This window comes from Globicephala melas, chromosome 1, assembly GCF_963455315.2.
Source record: "Globicephala melas chromosome 1, mGloMel1.2, whole genome shotgun sequence".
NCBI classification, from domain to species: domain Eukaryota; kingdom Metazoa; phylum Chordata; class Mammalia; order Artiodactyla; family Delphinidae; genus Globicephala; species Globicephala melas.
In genome coordinates this window covers 87,530,752-87,558,556 of record NC_083314.1, presented here as the reverse complement: position 1 = coordinate 87,558,556, position 27,805 = coordinate 87,530,752, and the positions used below count along the sequence as shown (strand labels likewise).

General features: G+C 40.0%; 1 protein-coding gene across 2 annotated transcripts in view; it reads right to left on the bottom strand.

Moving 5' to 3' along the window:
• TRIM33 (tripartite motif containing 33) overlaps nt 1-27,805 on the bottom strand; it is a 152,052-nt gene that overhangs the window by 49,203 nt on the left and 75,044 nt on the right. The window lies entirely within an intron of this gene.

Genomic DNA, 27,805 nt, shown 5'->3' with positions numbered 1-27,805 from the left:
GTATGAGCTGTTTATATATTTTGGACATTAACCCCTTATTGGTCATATCACTTGCAAATATTTTCTTCCATTCAAGAGGTTGTCCTTTTGTTTTGTTGATGGTTTCCTTCGCTGTGTAAAAGCTTTTAAATTTAATTAGGTCCCACTTGTTTATTTTTGCATTTGTTTCCTCTGCCTTAGGAGACAGACCCAAAGAAATACTGCTACAGTTTACAACAAAGAGTGTTCTGCCTATGTTTTGTTCTAGGAGATCTATGGTTTTTGGTCTTACATTTAGGTCTTTAATCCATTTTGAGTTTATTTTTGTACATGGTGTTACAGAATGTTCTAATTTCATTCCTTTACATGTAGCTGTCCAGTTTTCCCAGCACCACTTACTAAAGAGACTGTCTTTTCTCCACTGTATATTCTTGCCTGCTTTGTCGTATTAACTGACCATAAGTGTGTGGGTTGATTTCTGGGCTCGTCATTCTGTTCCATTGATCTGTGTCCATTTTTGTGCTGCTTTGATTACTATAGCTTTGTAGTACACTCTGCAGTCAGGGAGTGTGATACCTCCAGCTCTCTTCTTTCTCAAGATTATTTTGGCTATTCAAGGTCTTTTGTGTTTCCCTACAATTTTTAAAATTATTTGTTTGAGTTAACTCTGTGGAAATTATCTTTGGTATTTTGATAGGGGTCACACTGAATCTCTAGAGCACCTTGGGAAGTATGGTCATTTTAACAATACTGACTCTTCCAATCCATGAACACAGTATACCTTTCCACCTGTTTGTATCCTCTTCAATTTCTTTCACCAGTGCCTTATAGCAGGGGTCAGTCCCCAACTGGGCCGCACAGCAGGAGGTGAGTGGCAGGCAGTGAGCAAAGCTTCATCTGTATTTACATCTGCTCCCCATGGCTCACATTACCACCTGAGCTCCACCTCCTGACAGATCAGCAGCAGCATTAGATTCTCACAGGAGTACGAACCCTACTGTGAACTACACACGTGAGGGATGTAGGCTGCCCGCTCCTTTTGAGAATCTAATGCCTGATGATCAAAGGTGGGGCTGAGGTGGTGATGCTAGCACTCGGGAGTGGCTACAAATACAGATTATCATTAGCAGAGAGGTGTGACTGCACAGAGGCCATAATAAATCAATTGCTTGCAGACTCATATCAAAACCCTATCAGTGAGTGGCAAGTGGCAAGTTGCATCTTAAAGGGTAGACTGGACATAAGCAATACACTTCGGGTGTCACTGTCTCCCATCACCCCCATATGGGACCATCTAGTTGCAGGAAAACAAGCTCAGAGCTCCCACTGATTCTGCATTATGGTGAGTTGTATAATTACTTCATCATATATTACAATGTAATAATAATAGAAATAAAGTGCACAATAAATGTAATGGGCTTGAATCATCCCCAAACCCACCCCCGGCCCAGGTTCGAGGAAAATTGTCTACCACAAAACTGGTCCCTGGTGCCAAAAAGGTTGGGGACTGCTGCCTTATAGCACGGGCCTTTTATCTCCTTAGTAGGCTTATTTCTAAATATTTTATTCTTTTTAATGCGATTATAAATGGGATTGTTTCCATTATTTCCCTTTCTGATAGTTCATCGTTAGTGTAGAGAAATGCAACAGATTTCTGATATTAATTTTGTACCCTGCAACTTTACTGAACTCATTGATGGGCTCTAGTAGTTTTTTGGTAGGGAATGAAGTTTTAAAGTGGTCTGAAATTATTAGGCAGTGGGTGATCATATTAAGTACAGACTTTGATAAGTAACAATTAAGAGAAAAAAACAGTATAAATAACTTTGGAGCTAGTAAAATGGGGGGAATGGAATTATGAAAAATACTTAGCCAATCCAAAAGAAGACAGAAAAAGGAAAAATAAAGGAAGGAAGGAAAATAAGAAATGATGAAATGGTAGATTTAAATGAAACTATAAGTACAGTTGATCTTTGAACAATGCAGGGGTTAATCTGCATATAACTTACAGTCAGCACTCCCAATTCAGGGTACCTCTGCATGCAGGGATTCAACCAACCAGATTGTGCAGTACTGTAGTATTTACTATTGAAAATATCCACGCATAAGCGGACCTATGCAGTTCAAACCCATGTTGTTCAATGGTCAACTGTACTTACATTACATTTAAGTCACTAAGTCAGCTAAAGGATAAAGATTCTTAGGCTTAATTTTGAAAAATCCAACCATATTTGTTCATAAGCAATCCAGAACACAAGGATAACCGCAAAGCAGAAAGTAAAAATGAAAGGAAAAAGGTATACCATGCAATTCACTAACCAAAAGAAAGCTGGCAAACAAGACAAAATTCAAGGCTAACATAAGAGACAGGTCAACTCAAATGGCTCAATTCACCAGTAAAATCATTTTAAGTATGTTCCTGACAACATAGCTTAAATGTATAGAGAGCAAACAGTGATAAAACAAGAAGAATTTAAGAAATTGAGAATGATAACTGGAAATTTTAACACATCTCTTAGTAAAAGAATAAACTTTTGTTCTTTTACTGAGGCTATAGATAGAACACAACATACTTGAGGACTATACTTGAGTGTAGAACACCACCTGAAGTACAATATACATTCTTTTCAAATACACACAGAACCTTCAAAGAAAGCAATTTTATACTAGGCCAGGGGTCAGCAAACTTTTCGTGTAAAGGTCCAGACAGTACTTATTTTTAAGTTTACAGACTCTAAGGCCTCTATCACAACTGCTCATCTGTTCCTCTGCCTTCACAGTAAAGAGAGAAGCCATGGTAGCATGATTGGATTTGGTCTATAGGTCATAGTTTACCAATGGGTGGGTGAACTAGCCCATAAAGTGTTAACAAATTTCAAAAGACTGAAATAATACAAGCCACATACTCTAACCACAATGTAAATAAATTAAAACTCAAAGGGGGGGGGGGAGATAAGTTTTCCATGTGTTTGGAAGTTAAACAAAAAACTATTCTATAACCAATCCACTGTTCAAAGAAGAAATTATAATGGAAACTAGAAAATATTTTTGAATTAAACTGTCAAAATTCCATGTAACAAACTGTTAAGATAGGACTATGGCAGTACTTAATAGGAAATTAACATTTACTAGGAAAAGGGATGAAATTTAGTAAGCCAAGCATTCATCTCAAGAAGGGAGAAAATAGGGACTTCCCTGGTGGCACAGTGGTTAAGAATCCGCCTGTCAATGCAGGCGACACGGGTTGTATCCCTGGTTTGAGAAGATCCCACATGCCGCGGGGCAACTAAGCCCGTGCACCACAACTACTCAGCTTGCACTCTATAGGGCCTGCGAGCCACAACTACTGAGCCCACGTGCTGCAACTACTGAAGCCCGTGGGCCTAGAGCCCATGCTCCACAACAAGAGAAGCCACCGCAATGAGAAGCCCGTGCACCAAAACGAAGATTAGCCCCTGCTTGCCACAACTAGAGAAAGACCACACGCAGCAACAAAGACACAAGGCAGCCAAATATTAATTAATTAATTTAAAAAAAAAGAATGGAGAAAATAAACTTAAAAGCTGCAAAGGAAACTGTAAACAAAACAAAAAGACAACCCTCATAATGGGAGAAAATATTTGCAAACAAAGTAACTGACAAGGGATTAATCTCCAAAATATACAAACAACTCATGCAGCTCAGTATCAAAAAAAACAAACAACCCAATCCAAAAATGTGCAGATGATCTAAACAGACACTGCTCCAAAGAAGATATACAGATGCCTAAAAAGCACAATGAAAAGATGCTCAGCATCACTATCAGAGAAATGCAAATCAAAACTACAATGAAGTATCACTTCACACCGGTCAGAATGACCATCATCAAAAAATCTACAAACGATAAATGCTGGAGAGCGTGTGGAGAAAAGGGAACCCTCCTACACTATTGGTGGGAATGTATAATAAATTGGTACAGCCACTATGGAGAACAATATGGAGGTTCCGCAAAAAGTTAAAAATAGAGCAACCATGTGATCTAGCAATCCCACTCCTGGGCACATATCTGGACAAAACCATAATTCAAAAAGATACACGCACCCTAATGTTCACTGCAGCACTATTTACAGCAGCCAGGACATGAAAGTAACTTAAATGTCCATCAACAGAAGAATGGATAAAGAAGATGTGGTGCATGTGTGTGTATATATATATATATATATAGATAGATAGATAGATATAGATATATAGAGATATATATACACAATGGAATATTACTCAGCCATAAAAAATAACAAAATCATGCCATTTGCAGCAATATGGATGGACCTAGAGATTGTCATACTGAGTAAGTCAGACAAAGACAAATATCATATGAAATCGCTTATATGTGGAATCTTAAAAAAATGGTGCAAATGAACTTATTTACACAACAGAAATAAAGTCACAGGTGTAGTAAACAAACTTATGATTACCAGGGGGTAAGGGAGAGGAGGGATAAATTGGGAGATTGGGACTGACATATACACACTACTATATATAAAATAGATAACTAATAAGGACCACAACTACTGAGCCTGCGTGCTGCAACTACTGAAGTCCGCACGCCTAGAGCCTGTGCTCCGCAGTGAGAAGCCTGCGCACCTCAACGAAGAGTAGCCCCTGCTCGCCGCAACTAGAGAAAGCCCTCACGCAGCAACGAAGATCCAACAGAGACAAAAATAAATAAATAAAATAAATTTAAAAAAAAGATATTAATAAAACCTGGTATCAAGAAATTTGAAATTTTAGACAAAATGGACAAATTTATAGAAAAATAACTTTGCAAAACTGATAGAAGAAACCGAAAACCTGAACCACAGAGAATCTGAATCTATGTTAAAAAATAAATATAACCACAAAATTCCTATCCAAAATACATACCCTAGAGAAACAAACGCACGTGTGTCCCAGGAGACGGGAAGGAATGTTTTTATTTTTTATACTAGCCAAAACTAGAAACAACCCAAATTACTATCAATAAAAAATGAATTAACTATAGTCAAGAGGTTCCCAAACTTTTTCAGATGATGGTGCCATTAGCATCTCAGCAGTTTTTTCTCACAGAACTAAAAGAAATACCTAACAAAAATCCAGATTTTTAAAGATATTTTAGTTATTCTTTAAACCGTACTTTTAGATACTTTTCTGTGTGTATATATACATATATATATATGTATATATACACCTTGTGATTTTTTTTAAGACTTTTTAAAAGTATCCAGTCAATGAATTCTTCTATTTGCCCTAAACATTCAAAGGGTAGAAACACCACAGTAAACAAGACAAAATAGGGTCCCCTCCTTCATTTCCTTACATTCTAATTAATCAGAAAACCAAAACTTAAATAGACTGATGTGACAGAAAGGATATAGATGGTTAAAAATTCTAGATTGGGTATAGAGAAAAAGGTTCATTAAGAGTGACATTTATTTTAAGATCTCAAAGATAAGAACTAGCCATACAGAGATCAGAGATGAACCATAAATGATGAGAGGCAGGTTTGCATTGCTGCAAAGAAAAGTGATCAACCAATACTTTTTTTACTTTTGTAATAATTTTACCAATTAACAACATTTTTACCAACATACATCTCAACCTATCTGTACCTTTGCCAAATGGATAACTGATGACTCTGAATGTTTCTTTCTCAAATCTTCTCTCCCGATATTCCTCTTTTTCAATCTCTCTTAGCCATACCCAATTCTTTTTCTAGTCATAAGCAATCATTCTGCCAGATGACTGACTCACTAAGCCTATGCATTCCTCAGATAGTTTGATAGATCCACAAACTATGATATTAAAATTAACAAGGTTTTTTTCAGCAAACCCAAAATGAATTAACTATTTTTGGAGGTAACTGCTGAAATGAACTACTATTGAACCATATACTCAGTCTCAAGTCTCATAAAGACTGTAAGACTCCCAAAACAGCAAGGACAGTCTCAGTTTTTGTATTATTGTACAGTCATCACCTAGCATGGTACCTGGTACGTGGTGAGCACTCAAATACCTACTGAACAAATGAGCTGAATGAATACTGAACTTAAGTTCAATAAACAAGCTGCTTTTTCTCTGACAATAAATGCATCTCATGAAAACAATATGTTTGGATAGGAAATCTTGATTTGTTGCCATAGCCCTTCCTGAGAAGACTGATAGTAGATATGAATTTGTATGTCATTTCTACTAGCTAGTTGGATCACATCTGAAAGGCTTTTTTGAACTTTAGGAGAATTTACAGCAAAACTAAAAACCCAGTTTGGCAAAAGTTCTTCTGAAGTAGTTGTTCTCAATCTCCACTGAATAACAAAAACCACCTGGGATGATTTACCAGTATTACTAATATACTGTAAAAAAATTTCTGATACCCAGGATGTAATTTAAGATTCTTATTTAACCAGTCTAGAGCCAGACTAAGGCATCTGTTTTTTAAAGCTCCATAGGTAGTTCTAATATACATATAGGATTGCGAATATATTCTCTAAACCTAATCTATCCATTCATTTGTCCTCCCATTTTTTTTTTCCCCCAGTACCAGTAAGTCTTTATTCATTGAATTTTCCCAGGGAAAAGAAGGGGAAGGGGAAAGGATCAGCATGTGTGTTACAAAATGATAGCAAATGGGGAAGGAAGTACCTGGCACAGCAAAATGAACCATCAAATAGAACACTCCCCAGATGGAGTCACCAAAGCTCAAGCGGGCTCAGTCTCCTGCAGTTCAGGAATGTGGAGAAGGATGAGGGAAAGAACAGACATGCACGCGCTTTTCTACCCTCCTTCCCTCCCCATAAATTCAAGATTTCACACAAAGCTTTGGTTTCTAGCAGTAAACATGGAATTACATTCATCCGTCTCCTATTAAACAATCTTGTGGCCACTTTACATGTTTCTTTCACCTGTATAAAAGTTCCTGAGTGACATGGAAATACATTCATCTTTCCTTTTGTGGTCTCCCGACACCACTTTCTACACGGAAGGCTCCCTCATTGCTTCTCTCTACCCTAGGATTAGAGATTAAAGTAGGTTTTAATCCATCCAAAGACAACAGTCTGTTTGGCATGAATCACATCAAGGAATGGTCATGATTCAAGAGACTGGGAACAAGGGATGGAGAGTTCTTACTTCAGGATTTGTGCACAAATCGTTTAACTGCAGATACTACACAAATTAAATGTATGGTGTATGGGCTGTTTGTGGGGGGAGGAGGGGCATGACGGGGAAATAGAGGAGGGGGTAGGAATCTAGTGTTTAGGACAGAATCTCGTGTTCGAAATAGGAGAAGGGGAACACAAAAGAAAGTGTGGTTCAAAACCCACCCCCCACTTCAAGCTTATGTTTCAGATCTTTCTGCGTGGTGCAGAACCTTTTGTCAAAGATGCTTTGGCTATTTTTCTCAATATAAAAAGAAGTTTGTAAACAATAAAACCCCAAAAGAACATGGAAAAGATCAACACATTATATTTACACAAACTAGGCCACCTAGCAATCACCAAATCAGCTACTTGTGAAGTCCTATGAAACCCAAATACAATAACTAGAGGGGGGCAGCAATTGGTGGAGACAAGAACCCAGGATCAGACGTACATCACCCAATGAGTTCTACTGCATTTGCCCCGTTACAACAGTGAGGTGGGTTTGCAGTGATCTCACAGCATGTAAACAACACCCACTCTCCTTTAGCTACCATGACACTAGTAACTGCTGCAGCAGGGCAGGACACTGGCTCTGGTAACCACAAAGAAGTCATTGCTGATGGTCTCTCTGGAAGCCAAGGAGGAAAGGTCCAGAATTGTTAAAGGTTAAGGATCTTGTCCTTGCTTCATATATCCATACCTGGGCAGCCCAAGATGAGTACAGAGGCATCGTTCTTAAAACCTATCCTTACCAACTCACATTTTTTTTTTACAAAAACACACACTTATACCCTGTTGTGCATATAGGCCTAGCCTAATCCAGTGAAGGATGGATCTAGTATGTAAAGCGAGTCCTGTGCCCTGGGATTAGAGGTCTGGAACAGGAGCCCTTTATCACACATACAGACGGGCTTCGCCTAATCTTGGCTTCCCCTCTCTGTGCCTTTTACCTGGCCCAGCCTCTCCTAACCTCTCTGCACCACCTTTTCCTGTTCAGACCAATTTCCAATCTTTCAGTAGAAGGAGACCAAGTCATGGGGCAACCCAGTTAAAACCCAGTCTCCCATGAAACACTTAAGATGGAGGAGTTTCAAGAGGACACTATGGCAGAAAATCCAGCTCTAATTGGCAAAAATGAGGTAGCTCAATAGGCTATACACTCCAAACAGTTGTTCTCTCTGGTGATACAGTAATAAAAAGTATTCCTGCTGTGCAGACCCGGAGCTGCTGCCAACTTATCCCTGAGACTGCTCACATACCTCCTAAGAACACAGTGCAGGAATGAGGGCCTTAGATTAAAATACACAAAAATACAAAACTAGAATATTTATATTATGGAAAAAAAAGTTAAATGCACAAGTTACGTCATCCGCAAACAGCTAGTGCAGCTGGCATACTGGAGAAAGTGGGACACAAGGTACAGTCATCCGAGGGAGCAAATAAATAAAATTGTATTGGCCCAGAATGGGGTAGGAGTGAGCTTAGAAGCAGCAGGTCTGCAGCTGTTCCTTCAACCACCCCTTTCACCTATCATCACACAACCCACTGCTTGGGACACTTCTCAGCACCCTATCCCAAGAAGGGGTTATGAGAGACAAGATGTGGAAAACCCTGCCTTACCCCTGAGATATTCCCTCCCAAAGAATGTAGTGGCTTGCGGTTTGGGTCCATCAATCTGGTCTCATGCTTAATTTTCACTTTGGCATGGGAAATATTATTCCATACCCTTCTTTAAGAGTACAACAACTTCTTTATCCAGGCCACTTTCAAAAGCTGGAGATTCTGGGGGTGGAGACTCAGATAAAGCATGCATGGAGGGTTATGAGATAAAACATGCAGGGAGGGTTACCCCGCAAAGCCCTCCCATGCATCTGGATACAGCATGATTGGAGTTCCTTTGCCTCACCCCTTCCCCCCATCAAGAGCGAAGAGGGGGTGACGTTGTGGACCCTACCCACCCTGTCCCCACTTTCTCCACTCTGCCAATTGATGCCTGCTCCTCAAAACTTCCTGATCAGGCTTCCCTGGTGGTGCAGTGGTTGAAAGTCCACCTGCTGATGCAGGGAACACGGGTTCGTGACCCGGGTTCGTGACCCGGGAAGATCCCACATGCCGCGGAGCGGCTGGGTCCGTGAGCCATGGCCGCTGGGCCTGCACGTCTGGAGCCTGTGCTCTGCAAGGGGAGAGGCCACAACAGTGAGAGGCCCGCGTACCGCAAAACAAACAAACAAACAACTTCCTGATCACAAAACGTCCATCCATTTTTTTTTAATTTAAAAGCCTAATTCCAAGAAAAGGTATTTCTTTAGGAAAATATTTTAGAGAAATTTCACTTATATAGTTCCAGTCAAGTGACTGTCACCATAAACTATACTTCTGTTACTCTTTAACAAAAATGTCTGATATTAGATTCTAAGCAACCACACTCTCTTAAACCATACTGATCCTCAAAAACAATCTACAAACACCCTTCTCTAACTATACAGAAAACTGCAATCAGGGATTAAAAAATATTAAGGTGGAACAAAAGTGACTTCCACCATTAACCATGACAGAATAACTGGCACCAGACTAGCCCTGCCACCAAAAACTATAAAAGAAGACAGAAATACATGGTACAACTATATTCAATCATTGGACTACATGCAGAAAAATTCTGCAGTTCCTTAGAGAGCACTTGTCTGTCTGTAGACAATTACATGATAACAGCACAGAGGGCTGGAGACCAAGCAGAACACAGAAGTCTCTCTGAGCTGAGGAGGCAGAAATTAGGGCTTGGGACAACCTGAGCCATTGGAATCCATGGAGCAAGGCACTAGAATGGAAGGAGCCATGTGGGGTGAGGTTGGAGAGTGGGGGTGAAGGGAGAAGGAAAAGTGAATTCCTCCTTCCTCCCAAGTCCTTAGCAAACATCTGGGCTGTACGTACACAGGATGAGATTATGCAAGGATTAACAGAGAGCAGCTGCTATAAAGCTGACATTGTAAGACAGAAACTAGAGGTCAAGCAGTTCTGGGAGACAGAATTCCAGCTGAGCCAGAGGAGGAATTGATTTTGTTCAACTCCCCAGGCATCTACATGAGAAATCAGAAAGCCTACACATTAAATGAAAGGACTATACTTGGAATAATTTCTATCCTAGGCCTATCCTGTCCTAACAAAGCCTAAAATCAAGCCTTCACAAGATCTTCCAAGAAATAGATTATAGAAGTTGAGAGGGGCTTGGGAAATACCTTGGCTTTCCACAGATCCTTCCTAACAAAGGATAAAACCAAGCTTACACAAGATCAAGGTGATCAGCCAGTAATTTAAACTGCCTGCTAGAACAACAATCAACAGTCTGAAGAGGAAGATAAAACAATTAAGAGTTTCTATAATATATCATCCACAATGTCCAAATCTCAATTAAAAATCACTAGGTATTCCAAGAAACAGGAAAGTATGACTCAGAGTAAAGAAAAACATATTCAATAGGCACTGTCACCAAGACAGTCCAAATGCTATATTTAGCAAAGATCTCAAATGGGCTACTGGATATTTATTTAAAATTTAACTGAAAACAGGTTCTTAATGAATGAACTGATAATAAATCCCAGCAGAGAAATAGAAAGTATTTTAAAAAATGGAAATTCTAGAAAAGTATAATAATTGAAATGAAATAACTCACTGCATGGGTCTGGTAGCAAATGGGAGATGACTGAAGAAAGGGTGAGTGAAAATGAAGACAAATGAAAAGTTATAAAATCTGAAGAAGGGAGAGAATAGACTGAAGGAAAATGAACAAAGCCTCAGGGACCTGTGTGACAAAATCAAGGGTCTAACATACGTGTAACTGGTGTCCCAGAAGACAGTAAGAATGTGGAGAGAAAAATTTTTTTAAATGGCCAACTTTCCAAATTTGATGAAAACCATAAACTTATAGGTACAAGAAGTTCAGTGAAACACACACAGGATGAACAGAATGAAATACATACCTAAATACATCATGGTTCAAATGGTGAAGACCAAAGAAAATCTTGAAAGCAGCCAGAGAACTGTCAAACAACATTCAGGCAAGAACAGTATGAATGATATAATTAAAAACAAAGATGGCCGGAATACAAAGTAATGACAGCTTTTACATGTTGAAAGAAGAAACTGTCAATCCAGAATTCTATAAATAGTGCAAATATCCCTCCAAACTGAGGATGTTCCAATGAATGGAAGCTAAGAGTATTCATTGCCAACAGACCTACAAAACAAGAAATGCTGAAGAATATTCTTCAGGACAAAGGAACATGATAAAAGACGTAGAGAAACAGTAATAGTAATAAATGGGTAAATATAAAAGACTGGGCTTTTATTTTCTCTCCTCATAATTTCCTTAAGAGTCTAAACATTTAAAAAAACTCTGGAAGGTAGGGTTTATAATGCATTTATGAATAAATGATACAGCATTAGTACAAAGGATGAGGATTTGATAAACGGAATTATTCTTTTGTAAGGTTATTTGTGAAGTGAGAAATAGTACAATATTTTAAGTAGGCTTTAAGTTAAAGCTGCGTATCATTAGCCCTAGAGCAATCACTGAAAATAATAAAGAGGTACACCTTAAAAAGCCACAAGTAGATATAAAATGAAATACCAAAGAAGTTTTAACTTAAAAGATGGCAGGAAAGAAACAACAGAACAAAACACAAGAGAAAATAAAAAACAAAAAGTTAAACCTAACCTTATCACTAAATACATTAAATGTAACAGGATTAAACATTCCAATTAAAAGAGCAAGAGCTTCCAATTAAAAGAGGGAGCAAGGAGCCCTCAACTACTTATGCAATAAAAATACACAACATATAATTGATAATTCCTATATCCAGGCAGCACCTCTTTTTTTCCTCTATCTATATTAACAAATATTTATTCAACAGATGAAATGTATAAATTTGTGTCAGATACTGTTATAGGCTCCTGGGACTTCGTGAATAAAACAAAGACACCTTCCCTCACGAAGTTTACATTCTAATGGGAAGAACACAAAAAATAAAAACAAGCTATAAATTATAGAATATGTTTAGAAGGTGATAAGTGCTCTATATAAAAAAATACAGAGCAGGGTAAGGCAGATTAGGAGTGAAGGGGCAAATTGCAATTTTAAATACAGTGATCAGAGTAGATCTCACTGGCAAAGTTACATTTAAACAGAGACTTGATGGATATATGAAAGTTAGCTATGCAAACAGGTGGAGCAAGAAAGTTCTAGTTAGAGAAAATAGGCAGGTAATAGCATCTCTGGCATGTTTTAGAATCAGCAAGAAAGCCAGTGTAGCTGTAGCAGAGTGAGAGGTAAGAATAGTAACAGATGAAATGCGTGTATATAGGCCTCTATAAGGAATCTGACTTTTACTCTTATTGAACAAGAGAACCACTACTTTTGGGCAGGGAAGTGACACAGTCTGATTTGAGATTCACTCTAGTGAATCTCAAAGTAAATCTCTAGTAAACTGAATCTCTAGTAAACTGATGAGGGATAATATTAGAAGCATGGGGATGATTTAGGAGACTACTGTAGTAATCCATACAAGAAATGATGGTGGCTGAGACCAGGCTAGTAGCAATGGAGCTAACAGCGATGAGGTAGTAGAAGTTGTGGGATTTGGGGATATATTTTAAAGGTGGAGCCAAAAAGATGTTCTGATATGTTTGGGTTTGGGTATGAGAAAACAGTGGAGTCAAGGATGATGCCAAGATTTCTGGCCTACGCAACAAAAAAAATGCAATTGCAACAAATTGAGATGGGGCAAGGCTGCCAGTGAAAAAGGTTGGGAGAAGGTATCAGTTCAATTTTGGATAAACAGTTGACCCGTGAACAATGCAGAGGTTAGAGATCCCAACTGACCGTGCAGTCAAAAATCCAAGTATGACTTTTCAGTTGACCTTCTCATCCATGATTCCACATCTGCGGATTCAACCAACCTTGGATTGTGTAGCACTGTAGTATGTATTTAGTGAAAAGAATCCACATATAAGTGGACCCACACAATTCAAACCCGTGCTGTTAAAGGGTTTACTGTATTATATGAGAAAGCAGACACTCACGTAGAGATGTTACAGTCTGTAGAACAGACAAATCTGAAAGTTCAGGAGACAGTACTAAGCCAGAAATAGGAATTTGAACATCACCAGCATATGGATGGTATTTAAAGCCATAAGACTGTAGTTGTATATCATGGAGTAAGGCCTGGCACATTCAAAATTAGGAATCCAGAAAAATGAGCAAATGAGACTGAGAAGAAGTAATCAGCGTGGTAAAAGGAAAACTGAAAGAATGTGGTCTCCTGGTAGCGAAGTAAATGAAACGTATTAAGGGAATGATCAGCCATGTCAAATGTTGCTAATATATAAGATGATGACAGAAATGACCTCTAGGTTTAGTAATGCAATGGTTATTTGTGACCTTGAAAAGAACACTGCTGGGAGAATGATGATAGTCAAATATGTATATTAAGAGAATGGGACAGGAGAAAATGCAGACCATGATTACAAGCAATACTCTCAAAAAGTTTTGCTGCAAGGAGCAACAGGGGCCGTTGTTAGCAGGGAAAGTAGGTTAAAGAGAAAGTCTTGTGTTTTCCTTCATTTTAAAGATGGAAGAAAAAATAGCAGAATATTGAAATACTGATGGGAGTGACTGCTAGAGACTGAAAAAACTGAAACCGGCAGAGAAAAGGCCAAACTGCTGAAGCAATGTCCCCAGCTACATAAAATGAGATGGAATCTAAGTGTGTATTAATTGGAGCAAATGGCTTTATAGAGGAAGAGAGTTTAATTAAGATAAGACAGAAATGTAGAAATGTGGGTACAAGTGTTTGCAGAAAAGTAAATGTGGTAGAGGGAGTCTGCACAAGTACTCTTTTGATTGTTTCATTTTTCTCAATAAAGTAGGAAGCAATACGAATATTTGGGAGTGAGAATAGAGGGTGAAAGTTGGACATTTAAGACAGAAAAGGTGTGAATGCACAGCACGATTGCCAGGCAACATTAGGGTCTATCTGAGGTTAAGTGGTCATGAACTGAGAGTGAGACCAGCTGGTGTCATTATGTGTTTTTTCTCCTGTGATATTCCACTGCATAAGCGAAGCATGATGGAAGTTGAGTTTAGTCAGGATGGTGGTTTTGCCAAGGGAGTTCAACCAAGTGGGATATGGGAGTCAAGGCTAAAAGCAAGGGAGTGAAAATGATCAGCCATTAAATTAAACTGAAAATGGGTTAAGTGGGAACATAAAGAAATGAGGTAAAGTGAAAGGGTAGTACATTCAATGGATTAAAATAAGTCACTGTATGGTGAATAACTGAAGTCTGGTACTGAGCAGAATGAGCTAGAATGATGGGATATGTGTTTACAAAGAGGAATGCTTAAAACTGAACATAACTATTGGAAATGCCAAGGTCTAGTATATGGTCTCAGGTGTGAGTGGCAATGTAGAGGGCATAAACCTTAGAAAGGAGTTCAAAAAGCAAAGACCAGAGTGTCAGAAGGATCAAATCTAAGTATATTAAAATTGCCAGGAATTAAGACAATAATAGAATACCACAGATTGCCACTGAGTTAGGAACTAAAATCTGTAAGAGATAAAGTGGAATGACCCGAGGGTTTTATGTGACAGTATCAATGAGGGACAAGAATGATAGCACTACATTTAGAGATTTTTCAGGGAGGAAGGAGGAAGAATGGTCTAAAAAATAGCAAAGAGAAGACCTACCTCACATCTCCAGGCCTAGTAATACATGGGATGTCAAAGAAAAAACAGCCATGGGGCTTCCCTGGTGGCGCAGTGGTTGAGAGTCCGCCTGCCGATTCAGGGGACACGGGTTCGTGCCCCGGTCCGGGAAGATCCCACATGCCGCAGAGCAGCTGGGCCCGTTAGCCATGGCCGCTTAGCCTGCGCGTCCGGAGCCTGTGCTCCGCAACGGGAGAGGCCACAACAGTGAGAGGCCCGCGTACCGCAAAAAAAAAAACAGCCACCAGTTAAAAGGACTGCAGAGGGAGCAATGTCCTAGAGCCCTGTTTCCATTATAGCAAAGGAGGTACAGAAAGGGATCAAAAAAGAGGTTGAGGATATAGAAATCCTGCTGATGACAAACCATGAATCACAGAGAACAAAGTAGCAGAAACTGCCACGTGGGAGCCTTATGGGAATTAAAGCATGGCAGATGAGGGGAGACCCGGGAGTGTGGGGCTTTTCTTGGATGACAAACAGGGATAAAGAACATAATAATATTAGTCCTAGCAGATTTAAAGCAGATAATAATGGAGAAATTGCAAATATTGGTGGTAAACCGGGGTGGGGCCTAGGGCTTTCTCTTTTAATCTGTTAATGGAGAAGAAATTCTAGTTCTAGCAAGTCAACCACATCTTCACTCCAGATGAGGATAGAAGAGTCAGAATTGTGTGGTCTTAGAATGCGAAGGTTTAGTCATGACCCTCATTTCGGGAGACGCAAACTCACTCCAAATGTATATGTTACATCTTGCCTCATGATGACAGAGTGAAGGGAACAGAGAAGTTCTGAGAAGGTACACTGAGTGTGAGGACCTTCTCCAATCTGTGATGATGGGGGCAGAAGGTCTATGGGATGCCTTCCAAAATGATAGGCCTTTATTATATAGCTTTATCAATTAAACACAGTTAAGAATTCAACACATACCACCATCCTCCCTACTTCTATCAAGCCCAATCTGATTTTATCATAAAATAGTCAGTGTTTATATTACTACAAGATCTCAAATTTAATATGGCCAAAACTTAACTATCAACTCCCTAAATACACCTAACAAACAATGTCTTCCCACAGTCTTCCATACCTCAGTAAATTCAATCCTAATCTTCCATTATTCTTGATAAACTGAAAGCCAAAACTCTTGGTGTTATTGGTATCTCATACAACCCATATATCAGCAAATCCACATTATCTTTTTCAGGCATCAAGTTCAAAATATATTTAGAACTGGATTATATATTTATATCTCTAGTGTTAGTCTAAACCACCATTATTTCTTGCCAAAATTATTAAGAACAACCTCCTAACTTAATCTTGTGATTCTGTCCTTGCTCCTTTAATCTCTCACTAGAGCTAGTGCGATCCTTTTTAAAACAATCAGTCAAATTATTCCACCGCTCAAAAGCTTGAGCATCTGACTCAGAGTAAAAAGCAACATTCTTACCATAACCTACAAATCACTAAATAATTTGGCCCTTCCTGCCCCTGAACTCATCTGATAGCAATCTTCCCCTTGTTAACTGCACTCAGACCATACAGTTACTCAAAGATGTCAAATATGCTACTATCTCTGGCCCTTTGCACTTGCTTTCTCTCTACCTGAAGCATGCTCCTCACTGCCAAATTTAAGCAAGGCCTGCTCCCATTCTTCCTTCAGTCTCTACTCAAATCCCACTTCATCTCTGAAGCTTTTTGAAACCACCCTAATTTAAAATAAAAACCTACAAACCTGCATGCTCACATGCTCTGTTCCAAATTCCCAGCTTTATTTTTCTCTATGACAATTACCACCTGATATATTCACTATTTGTTTGACTCTACCATGAAAAATTAAGTCTTTGGGGACAGTGACTTTACTTTGTTCACAGAAATGTACCATGCCTGGCACTCAATAAGCATGCAACTATTTGTTGAATTAATATATGATTGTAAACGCTGTCCAACGATGAGCCAAGGAGTATAGTAAGAGTAATTTCTTTTCTTGAACTTTTTTTCTTTTGGAATATTGACTTAATTCTCAATGTATTGATTCCTAATGTTTCTCATGTTCCATCAGGTATGTCAAAAACGTGTCAATATTATTTTTCAAATGACCTAATATAACAAATTTAATAGAAGTGGTTCCATTTTTTCCTGGAGACATCCTTAATGGGGTCCTTAGTCCTCATGCTTCAGTCTAAACTAGCTCCTGCACAGCTGTCATCTGGGCATTCCCATTCACTTTCTTGGCTTATTAACATTTCTGTGGATCACATTCTCTAATAGCTCTCCAGAAAGAGGTGTATGGGAGGCAGTTTCTGAATCCTTACATGCTGAAAAATGTTTACATCTTACTCTCACACTGATTAAGTTTAGATATAGAATTCTAGGTTGAAAATCTTTCCCTCTCACCCCACAACTTTTTATTTTAATTTTTTTTATCACCCCCCTCAACTTTTGAAGTTACAGTTCCACCATCTTCTACCTCCTAGTATTGCTATTTTTAAAGATCATATTTAGATTTCCATTTCATTGCAGGTTACCTACTTTGATTCTTTGGAAACTGTTGATCTTCATTTTAACCCATAGCATATCGTCATCTTATGATGATGATACACAGCTTTGATAGAAGCCTTTTACTGTCAGCATACTGGGCATTAAATGGGTCATTTCAGATTGGCAATTCTAGGTTCGTAGGAGAATGTCTTGTATTATTTATTTGATAATTTCTTTCATTTCTTTTTCTATAATTTGTACTAGCTGGCAGTTGATCTCTTGTAATTTTTAAACCTTTTTAAAATCTTCTTTTTGTTTTATTTTCTAGGAGACTAAATAGAATTTATCTACCAAACCTATTGATTTTTTTCACCTATCATACTTCCAAGAGCTCCTTCTTATTTTAATTTTTTTTGGGGGGGGTGCCACATTGCTCGGCATGTGGGATCTTAGCTCCCTGAACAGGTATCAAACCCGACCAGGGATCAGACCTGCACCCCCTGAAGTAGAAGCAGAAGCATGGAGTCTTAACTGCTTGACCTCTGGGGAAGTCCCTTTAATTACTTCTTTTGTGGAGATTCTATCCTTAATTTGTGACCAATAGCTTGCCATTTTTCAGAACATCATAATTTTTATTTCGCACTTCCTTTTGCCCTTGTATTATGTTATGTCCTTTCATGAGGGCAGCTGTGTCAATCAGAAACATGTACAGCTGTAGGGACTAATAGTGGCTCACATAACAAGACCAAATGTAGGCAGTTGATGGTGTTAGTTTAACAACATCAAAGTTAGAATCACTGAGATGATCTTGGCTTTATCCTCATGAGTATATAATGGTGTCAGAATTCCGGGCATCACATCCAAATTCAAGGAAGGAAAAAGGAGGAAGATGGATGACACCAGCAACATCTGTCCCTTTTGTCAGGAAGGTAAAAACTTTCTGAAAATCAACCTCTAAACAGAATTCTGTTTCTATTTTGGGGGCATAAACTGTGGATCAGAGGTACCCTAATGCCAGGAATGCTGAGAAAGGAAATACTTAGATTTTACAGTCTCTATATTTGAAGCCAGACAAGAGAGAGAAGTTGAGAATTCTCAACTATCCCACAATGGATGGCATATGACAGTGGCTCTCATCAAATGTCAGATGATCCTTCCATCCATTCATATCCTTTTATATTTAAATATACTTTAATATGTCAGTATTTACTTATTTATTTGGCTGCAATGGGTCTTAGTTGCGGCACACGGGATCTTCGTTTCGACATGCAAACTCTTAGTTGAGGCATGTGGGATCTAGTTTCCTGAACAGGGATCAAACCCAGGCCCGCTGCACTGGGAATGGGGAGTCTTAGCCACTGGATGACCAAGGAAGTCCCTAAATATACTTTAAAACTGCTCAGAATCATGTGTGAGAGAGAGAGCAGAACTTATGAACTGATGGGGTTCACTGTAAGGCCATCTTTTTCATCAGAAATGAACCCCAAATGGCAACATTAGGAGGCCTCTTCTAATTATTCACTTTCTCCAGAGTGACAGAGCCTCTAATTCCAGACAGCAGAGTAGGGAAGAATAGTGAAATGGAAAAGTTCACTACTGGCAATCTGGAAGCAAGTCGAGGTAAGTGAATGTCTCACAGTTTAGTGTGCAGATTGATCCTTTAATCTCCCCAATTTCAGCCAAGTACCTCATCCCCACCCTCAATCTAGACCTAATATCCCCAAGTCCAGGGCCTCTGATTCTACTTATCCAGAGAATAAGCCCAACTTTTGTGATACCTATCACCTCTAGATCCCGAGCCACCATAGGTTTCTAGGAAATAAATCAAGTAGCTTCCTTTATATCTCATTTGCATGCCCTTGGGTTGTAGATGGCTCAACTCTACTAGGTAAATCATCAGATCCAATATTCAATCCATTTCCCTGGTTTTGAAAAATTAACTGAAACCTCCATTGGTGTCTCTTCTCTCATTCTTGTCCTTTGTAAGTCTATACATTTTTTATTCATGTACTGTGAAGAGAATTACTAGGAGGAGGAGGGATAATGCCTTGGTTTAGCTAGAAATCATGAAGTGCTTTGAGGTACAAAATTTCATAAAGTTCTACAGATGTTTTCCTTTTTGAAAACAATTTATGAGGCCATAAAGAAAACCAAAGATCTCAATAAAGTGTTTTTTTTTAAAACAAAAAAAAATAGGGAATTCCCTGGTGGTCCAGTAGTTAGGACTCAGGGCTTTCACTGCTGAGGGTCCAGGTTCAACCCCTGGTCAGGGAATTCCCACAAGCCCCCCAGCATGGCCATAAATAAATGAAATGTAACAGACTATTATTGAGCCCTTACTGTCTTAAGCACTTTACAGGTACAATTCTCAACTCAATCCTCACAGCCATCTTATAAGGAAGGTACTACATATTATTCATTTGAAGATACACACTCGCACACACACACACCAAAGTTCATTATCTGTATCACTATACTATGCAACAATCACCTTTAAAAGGGTGGGTGGGTGGCAGGGGACCCAAAATTCTTATATAGAGGAGGTAAGTCAATAATGATTCTGGAATGAGGCTAAATTTTAATCAAAGAAAAATTCACAGGCTTCCCTGGTGGCTCAGTGGTTAAGAATCCTCCTGCCAATGCAGCGGACATAGGTTTGAGCCCTGGTCCGGGAAGATCCCACATGCTGCGGAGCACCTAAGCCCGTGCGCCACAACTACTGAGCCTGTGCTCTAAAGCCTGTGAGCCACAACTACTGAGCCCACGTGCCACAACTACTGAAGCCTGTGCGCCTAGAGCCTGCGCTCTGCAACAAGAGAAGCCACTGCAATAAGAAGCCCACAAACCGCAACGAAGAGTAGCCCCCACTCACCGCAACTAGAGAAAGCCCGCGCGCAGCAATGAGACCCGATGCAGCAATAGATAGATAGATAGACAAATAAATAAATAAATGAAAAATTCACATCTTTTTGATAAAGTCAAGATTCAGCATAAGAACCTAAAAGAAGTACAATGAAATTAAGCTAAGCAAAGAATAAAAATAAAAGAGAGGGCTTCCCTGGTGGCGCAGTGGTTGAGAGTCCGCCTGCTGATGCAGGGGACACGGGTTCGTGCCCCGGTCCAGGAGGATCCCACATGCCGCGGAGCCTGTGAGCCATGGCCACTGAGCCTGCGCGTCTGGAGCCTGTGCTCCGCAGCGGGAGAGGCCACAGCAGTGAGAGGCCAACGTACAGCAAAAAATAAATAAATAAAATAAAATAAAAAATAAAAGAGAACTGTGAGAGTTAGAATACTTAAAAAAAGAATAAACAATTTCAAAAACTGGATCACTGAAATGACCAATAGGGACTTCCCTAGGTCCAGTGGTTAAGAATTCACCTTTCAATGTAGGGGGTGCAGGTTTGATCCCTGGTCAGGGAGCTAAGATCCCACATGCCTCGCAGCCAAAAAACCAAAATATGAAACAGAGCAATATTGTAACAAATTCAGTAATGACTTTAAAAATGGTCCACAACAAAAAAATCTTTAAAAAATAAAATAAAATGACCAACAAGAGACTCAAATCTATGGCTAGGCTAATAAAGAATAAGGAAATAGGGTTTCCTTGGTGGCGCAGTGGTTGAGAGTCCACCTGCCGATGCAGGGGACACGGGTTCGTGCCCCGGTCCAGGAAGATCCCACATGCCGCGGAGCAGCTGCGCCCGTGAGCTATGGCCGCTGAGGCTGCGCGTCCGGAGCCTGTTGCCCCGCAACACGAGAGGCCACAACAGTGAGAGGCCCGAGTAACGCAAAAAAAAAAAAAAAAGGAAATAAACTCAGCTATTCAACATTATAAACAAGAATGAGATAGAAAACACAGATTTTTGTAAAATCTTTATGGTCTATTTCTAAGCAAGTATGTTTTTCTTTTTTTTATTTATTTTTAAACTTTTCTTAATGGCTTTTTAAAAAAATTATTTATTTTATTTATTTATTTTTGGCTGCGTTGGGTCTTCGTTGCTGTGCGTGGGCTTTCTCTAATTGCAGCGAGCAGGGGCTACTCTTTGTTGTGGTGCGTGGGCTTCTCATTGTGGTGGCTTCTCTTGCTGTGGAGCACAGGCTCTAGGCGCATGGGCTTCAGTAGTTGCGGCACGCGGGCTCAGTGGTTATGGCTCGTGGGCCCTAGAGCGCAGGCTCAGTAGTTGTGGTGCGCGGGCTTAGCTGCTCCGCAGCATGTGGGATCTTCCCAGACCAGGGTTTGAACCCGTGTCCCCTGCAATAGCAGGTGGATTCTTAACCACTGCACCATCAGGGAAGCCCACAAGTATGTTTTTAAAACCTCTACTAACTGGTGGGATTTTCTAAGAAAATACATATTATCATAATTGCATGAGTGACTCAAGAAGAGGTGGGAAACCCGACTTGATCAATAAGCATGTGAGAAGCTAAGTCCCTTAAAGAACTAGCCCTAAAAGGCCTGAAGTCCAGACAGGGAAACGGGGTGGGTAAGATGGAACCATAGTGTTAGGGAAGACAAGACACAGAAGTAAACTGGCTTTTAGAAATAGTTCTCCTGACAGTGTACTGTTAAGAAATAGCATTTGTAAAGGCAGAGAAGTTTAAAACAGGGGGTTACCTACTGTAAGAGTGCAAATGGGAGATAACAGATTGTGTACTAAAGAATTTAACCTTGCCCAAAGAGAAGTCTGGCCTTTGCCCTCAGCAGCTGGGAGGGTGTCTCTAAGCCCTTGAAATGTACTGTCTGACAAAAGTATCTTTGTTCACTTGAGGCCTTAGGCCATATGCTAATGATATGATTTCTGGTAGAGTCTTCAGGTCACACAGTCAGCTCAACCTCAGGAGGGGCTGGAAACCAGTCAATCATGTGGCCAGTGAACTACATCTACATGACAGAGTTCCAAAAAAAATTCTGGACACAAAGGCTCATGCAAGCCTTGATGGTTGGCAATATTCTCTTCATGCTGTCACACATTATTGCTAGGAGGAGTTAACTACATTAAGAATTCCACTGAGGGGGCTTCCCTGGTGGTCCAGTGGGTGGGACTCCCTGCTCCCAGCACTGGAGTCCCGGGTTCGATCCCTGGTCAGGGAACTAGACCCTGCACGCATGCCGCAGCTAAGGGTTGGCATGCCACAACTGAAGATCCCATGCACCACAGCTGGGACTCAGCGCAGCCAAAATAAATGGATGAATAAATAAAGATTAAACAAAAAAAAAAGAATTCTACTGAGAAGACACAAATGGAAGTTCCACATTTAGAACTCTCCTAGACTACTCTGCTCTGTGTCTTTCCATTGGATGATTTTAATCTGTATCCTTTCACTGTAATAAATGTTAACTGTCAGTATACATCTTTCAGTGAGTTCTAAGAAATTACTGAATCTGAGGGTAGTCTTAAGAAATCCTGAACTTGCAACTGGTGTCAGAAGTGAGAATGAATAAGATAAATTAAAAAAAAAAAAAAGGAAGCGCAAATGGTTTTGGGGACCCCCAAATTCTGCAACTGGGTGTCAGAAGTGAGGGAGGACCTGTGAATTGTTCCCTAACTTCATAGTTGGCCTCAAAAGTGAGATTCACTAGAACCATCCTGACTCATTGAAACTTCTGGTTGGGAAGAGGAAGGAAAAGATGACAAGGGTTATGAACCTTTGATTCCTGGATGACTAGTCACTCATGGTATGGAACTACAGCTGCAGTTATTAGAGGTAAAAGTTATCAACAGAAAGAATTTAGAAACTGTAGCTCCAACTCCCTAGGAGTTGACTCCCTGGATAAACAAGGAAATGCAAACTAATAAGAAACAAGGTAATGAAACAATTCCTTGGTTATTGTTATCTGTAAAATAAAGAGTGTATTGGGACAGATCCTGACACTGGGCAAAGTTTAGATTTCAGCCAGTCTGAGCTACAGCCACTAGCCTCAGGGCCATTCCAAAGGGGAAAATTATGCTGGGAAAATAGACAGCACCTCTATGACCTCAGTCACAAAGTAGTCCGGGTTGAGGAAAGACAAAATCAAGAAACTAATGAAACGAGAGTTTACAATGCTAAGGAATTATCTCATTTTGTGGATTGACATTGTATGCTTCCTGAAAAAAACCTTTACTAAAATATTGTAAGAGTGACTGATTACATAGAGGTAGTATTGTTGATTTTGAATGCTGCAGAATAGAACAGCAATGTTTGAGCTGATGGAGGACCCACAGCTCACTATGGAATCACAGATGGCTATACATAACCTAGATACACAGCAGGTGATTCCTGAGGGGACAGCTAGCTTGGTGGACTAGATAAAAGCCCCTGTGAGGTTTTTTTTACCCTCAGACAGGCGATTGTCCTTCTCCTATAAATGCCAAATAGAACTCCCCAGAAGAATTGGCTGATATGCTTCTCACACGCAAGCCACGCCAGATTAGCATTACGCAGAGCAGGATGTTCATCTACTGAGTATGCCTCCTACTAAGATCAAGGTAAATAATGTGATTAAGGGGGACCCTTGTACATGGGCACCCCCATGTAATTTTACTGCTGCAAAACCTAGCAATAATCTGAGAAGCCTTATTAGATTTGTCTCAGCTTTATGGGCCTTACAGATATTAAGAAAACTAGTGATTCATGAGAAAATAGGGAAAGACAAAGGGGAGAGTCAAGGGATTTATCCCAGCAGGATGGAAATCTTCAGGTGGCTGTTAAAAAGGGAAGGGGCGGGGGGCTTCCCTGGTGGCGCTGTGGTTGAGAGGACGCCTGCCGATGCAGGGGACACGGATTCGTGCCCCGGTCTGGGAAGATCCCACATGCCACGGAGCGGCTGGGCCCGTGAGCCATGGCCGCTGATCCTGTGTGTCCAGAGCCTGTGCTCCGCAACGGGAGAGGCCACAACAGTGAGAGGCCCACGTACCATAAAAAACAAAAACAAAAATAACACAAAAAAAAAAAGGGAGGGGGGGAAGGTAGTGAATAAAGCAGACAATGATGGTGTTGAAACAAAGGTCTTAACGTAGCACCCTTGGGAGGTTGGGTGGACCAATGGGAGCCACTGCTGGTCCCCAACATTAAAGGGCATTAAACAACTGTTGTATTTACCCCAGTATGAAGAAATTTTAAAAGCTGGAGGGCAAAGATGACAATGAGAAACCTGACCTTGTACTGCCTGGAGCAACGATTCCATGGATCAATCAACCTGAAAACTGAAGGAGAGGCCAGGGTTTTCTGGCTCAACCCCAGCTGGAAAACACAAGGCAATATGCACTTGTGTGGGTAAAACAGCCAGGGGGTGGATAAGAGACAGTTCCGGGACTCCCCGACATGGGGGCCCAATGTGCTATGATTCTAAAACCTGCTGAAGACCTAATGGGAGCTAAGGTTAGATTGGGAGGAGAGGGATGGTTGATAGGATTAAGGTGATGAAAGTTGGAATATATGAACAGACTTTATGTGAAGTAGTTACATCTCTCCTTTATGTGACTATGTCACTGGAATGGATATTATGTCTGACTGGTACTGTAAAACAGAAGACATACAGGTTCACATTCAGGCGAGTCTTGATTAGACATGGTACATGGAAACCACTAAAACTGTCCAAGTCCAGGGACTTCCCTGGTGGTCCGGTGGCTAAGACTCCACGCTCCCAGTGCAGGGGGCCCGGGTTCGATCCCTGGGTAAGGAACTAGATCCCACATGCCGCAACTAAGAGTTTGCATGCCGCTACTAAAGATCCCGCATGTCGCAACTTGAAGATCCCACGTGCCACAACTAAGACCTGGCACAGCAAAATACATACATACATAAATATTTTTTTAAAAAAACAAAACTGTCCAAGTCCACAGAAGTTGTAGACCTGAGACAGTATAGGATACCTGATGGATAAAATGAGATTACAACTTTAATGACAAATTAGAAGCTGGAGTGCTAGTATCAATGAATTCTTTGTACAATAACCATGTGTAGTTTCATCAAGAAAAAAAGTAAATGTTTCATCAAGAGTAACAGCAGACTATTAAAGTTTTAATAAAGTAGTGCCACCATAGCATCAGCAGTCCTTGATACGGTTTCAACAATACAAAAAATATATACAGCAGACTAAAAAAGAGTGGCACTCAGTGACTGAACATGCAAATTTTTTTTCTAACTCTGAAAAAGAGCCAAACAGCAATTTTCCTTGATGTGGAAGGACCCTAATTGATGTTTACTATACTGCCACAGGGTTATTTCAATTCACCAGCTTACTGGTATGATTTGTTTAGAAGAGATTTAGACTTGATGCAGGTCCTGAGTGTAAAAATATACTATATTAATTTCATGATAATATCAGAAACTAAAGATGAAGGTAAGACTGACTCAGATGCAATGGCGACACACATGACCAAGAGAAGCTGTTGCTAAATATAGCAAAGGTCCAAGGACCTGTCCAAACTGGTGAAATTCTTAGGAATAACCTAGGCAGGAGCCACCCATGACATTCCAAAGGTGAAAAAAAAAAACTGCTTCTGCCACCTACCCCTAGAACTAAACAAGAAGCCAACATTTGGTTGGTATATTTGAATTTTAAAGAACACACCCTCCATATATGGGAATATTACCAGCACCAATCTATACAACTACCCAAAAGAAGGTCATATTTGAACGGGGGCCTGAACAAAGGCAGCCATTGTCTGAACTGCAAAAAGCAGTCTTTCTCATGATGCTTTTGGGCCCCTGTGATCCACACTCGGACATGATTTTGGAAGTGTCAGCAACACGTACCTACGCAGATTGAAACTTATGGCAAAAACCTCTCAGTGCCACTCAGAAGCGACCCACCAGGATTTTGGACCAGAGAAGTTCTGGATACCATGGTAAAATTTATGTCATTTAAGAGAAAATTACTAGCTTGCCATTCAGCACTGAGACTGACTCTATGACTGAAGGACACAAAATAACCATGAAACCTGAAATACTCATAATGTCTTGGGTGACAGGGGAACACTCTAATGACGAAGGCAAGGCCCAGAAGCGTTCCACATAAACAGAGATGGTCTGTGCAGGAACATGCGACCAGGAGGATGCAAAGAAGTATTTATTGTATTTATGAGCAGGTAGCTGGCCTCTTTTCCTCTAAATATAACTTCTGAACCACCAGAGGAGCTGCTGAATGCTATGATCACATAGGTGGTGCTCTATAAAGTCTATTAGCTAACAAAGCTGCTTGGCTTATGGATGGTGGTTCCAAGGTGAACAGAAAGCATCCTGTTTACAAGGCCACCACTCTAACTGAAGAAGGTATAAGTAATAACAAATCATATTAATGAGGTGGACTGCATGCTGTTATCCCCTATGTTTGGGTTTTTACTGAACTCTGCAGCTGGTATTAGAAGAGAGGGTGGTCTTGTGGACTGTTTCCTAACTTTTGTACAGATGATAAAGAAAAGAATCTGGTAAGACTCAATAATGAGCACTTTAAACTTTGACTATGGGGTATCTTTGAAGAGTGTGTTTAAAGGGGGTGGGGTGGGTGGGGCTTAACTACATGTTAGCCAAATGATACTGGCAGCAATGTGGACAGAATGAATTTGACAATATAAAACTCAAAACAGGGAGACTAGTTGTAAATGTGTTGTAGTAACAGGAACCTAGGCTTTTAAGTCCAGTGCCATTGGTTCTGCCATAGTCTATCCAGGAAAATCACAGGGTGAAAAAACGAAAGAAAAGGGAAGAACATTCAAGAGATAATTAGGAGTTGGCTATGAGTAGTAAAGGAAAGTGGTGAAGGAAAGGGAAGAATGGAACATGGTTAAACTTTGAGAGGAGTGGCTGAAGCTATTTGTTCACAGGATAAAGGATGCCATGTTCCTATTCTTTCTGTTTCGCACCATCAATGTAAAAAGCCATAAGAAATCTAAATGCTCAAAGATCTGACTGCAGCTGTGAGAAAGTAATTTAATGTCTTACTGAGATTACAAGACAAGGGTAAGATTTGGACCTCAGGTGAAGGCATTCACAAGATTAGTTACCTCAAGCAAAACATTAGCCAATTCATAAGCAAGAAGAGACATTTTGTAACAAAGGATACAAAAGTTTAAAGTAGCATTTCTACACAAATGTTCTGTAAAACAGTAAGAGGTGCCTTGGAAAAGAAAAAAGAGCATTACCCCTATGAGGTCAAGTTTGAAAGATTCCATACACTGTATTCTATATTCTGAATACCACATGGGAGAAAATGAGCATATGGGCTAAAATAGATCTGGAGTTCAAATCCTGGCTCTACCACTTATGGGGACACCTTGTACAGATTACTGAAGCTTTCTGTAAGAACTCTCGCTCACCTTTAAAACAGTCAGGATATCAGTACCAACACTGCATGGGTGGTTGGTGTGAATTAAACAAACATGCACCATTAGGAAAACTGCCTGGCACAAACTACAGATGCAATACTTGTTAGTGAACAGAATTAATGTATCCCCT